Here is a 2311-nt window from a genome sequence, read left to right as displayed (position 1 = left end):
ACAGGTGGCAGATTAGCTATATAGAAGAATGGATGAGTGGATAAGAGGCTGAGTGGATAAATAATTCATTAGAAGGTCTTATGGCCATGCTATCCTGAACAAGCCCGATCCCATCTGATCTCGGAAGGTAAGCAGGGTCGGGTCTGGTTAGTACTTGGATGGGAGACCACCTAGGAAGACCAGGTGCTGTAGGAATTAAAAAAATAAATAAAATTAATAATTCATTGGAAGGATGATTAGGTATAGAGATGGGTGATAGCTGCTTAAAAGTGGATTAGACGAATGGACGAAAGAATACATCAGTTGAATGACTGGAAAGTTTGGATACGGTTGAAAATATGTGGCTGGTGAATGGTAAATTTGTTAAATTGTTGGCTGGGGGGATGGATGATGAGGTGACTGTGGACTAACAAATGGGTAGACGAACTGAGATATAGTTAACTGGATGAATGGAGTAAATGAATGGACCAATGGGTGGAAGAATAGTTTTCTGGACTGAAACTGGATGGGTAGCCTGGATATAGTTGAAAGAATTAAATGACTTGGATAAAAACTGACTCATGGATATGGGTCATGAGTCATCCAGTCTATGGATTCACATAAGTCAAAAGGAACTTGACAATAATCTAAACCCTATTCATGGCCCATATCTGATAACAAATGAGCGAGCAGTCCAAGACTCAAAGGAGAGGGTGAGTGACTTCATGCAGGACAACTGCTAAAGGGTCCCTTTCTCATTCCTATCGCTTAGGGCGGAAGTACAACTGAGATCGCACTCTGTGGCTTGTTCCTGTGTCGATTTCATCCAAATGAGAAATACCATCATACATGGAATGCTAGAAGGAAGAAGTCAAACTTTTTGCAGGAACATGTTACTACAGTGATTTCTATGCAACGATGATTAAAGCCTTGTACACTGGAGGACTAACTTGAGTCGATGTTTTGATTTCACTAAAGGTGTCATGTGTTTTGGGGCCTGGTTGAGAAGTGCAAAGCAGAAAAGAGGTTGCACGCGGAGCAGGGACATGCCTTGTGATGGGACCTAATTGGAGTGTGAAGAGCCAATGCCAAGATGGGCAGAGATGCACAGGGTGGGGTGGGGTGGGGGGAAGTGGTAGAGACATCAAGAAGCCTTCAAAGTGACACAGAGTCTAGCGTGTTTTTAAAGATGGTGTTAGCTGCCATGTGGAGATGATTATGGAGGACAGACGGGACAAGAGGAAAGCCATTGGCCGAGTGCAGCCAGGGGAGAGGGACTGGCGAATGGCACTGGATATCCTCTGAAACAGATGGGCTGAGGGAGCGAGTTCCTCCTTCAGCAAACATTTACTTGGCATTCGCTTATAAAGGCCTTGGGCTAAGGGCCAGGCGGGAAGGCAAAGGCAGACAGAACCCTATGCCCACATAGCTTCCAAATGAATGAAGGGATAAGATGTGTCTAATTCAAAAGAAAACTTCAGCCTTCTCATCTGTGTGTGGCTGGAGGGTTCAATGAGATCGTGTGTGAAGCGGTATCTAGCCGCGGCACATAGTAGGTATTCAATGACCCTATGCTATTATTCAATGACCCTATGCTATTATTAATATGTCATATCAAGTACTAGACAGCATGCTAACGGCTGGTTAAAAGGATTCGGGAATGGTCAGGGTCTCACATAAATTACCTTCTGACCTTCAAATCCACAAGCCTTGGTTTTAGGGACAGACCCTAGATCACACTGGCTCCCTCACTCCTAGCTGGGCATCTTCGGACTAGTCACATTCACTCCAAGGCGTACTTGCCTCACCTGTCAGCGGTGTAATAATTCTGACCTCAGGTGGCTCAGTGGCCTGAGGCGTGTGAAGGCACCTAGCACAGCACCCACACACGGCTGCTCTTATTCTCTTTTGTGTTTCACTTGGCATTTGGGCTGAAAGAACAGGGTAGACACGTGGACACAGAGGATGGGGCAGGCGTGCAAATGATGGGAGTGTCTGCAGTGGAGGCAGAGGGACCGAAAGGGAGCCTGGGAAGAAGGGCTTGCTGTGGCAGTCACTCTGTAACAGACGCAAATATCAATTCACTGTAACTAACACAATGTTATATGTCCATATAACATTCGCTGTATGGCCTTAGCAAGTCATTTCCTCTCCCTGTGCGTCAGTCTCTCTCTGAAATGGGAGGCTGAAGGGCCTCCCTTTAGGGGTCACTGAGGTGAGGACCATGCAAGTGTCCAGCAGAGGGTCTGAGACATGGTCTGCACTGTCCCTTGACCTCCCCTCACAGCAGAGAAGTGTTCCAGGTTGATACACAGTTCTGGGAGGATGTGGA

The 2311-nt window shown here is 46.4% G+C and overlaps 1 pseudogene; it reads left to right on the top strand.

Annotated features, from left to right (window-relative positions):
• The first annotated feature begins 76 nt into the window (after nt 1-76).
• Nucleotides 77-195, top strand: LOC111738583 (annotated as a pseudogene).
• The last annotated feature ends 2116 nt before the right edge of the window (nt 196-2311 follow it).

Source organism: Pteropus vampyrus, unplaced genomic scaffold (genome assembly GCF_000151845.1).
Source record: "Pteropus vampyrus isolate Shadow unplaced genomic scaffold, Pvam_2.0 Scaffold40, whole genome shotgun sequence".
Taxonomy (NCBI): Eukaryota; Metazoa; Chordata; class Mammalia; order Chiroptera; family Pteropodidae; genus Pteropus; species Pteropus vampyrus.
This window is presented reverse-complemented; position numbering and strand designations above follow the sequence as displayed.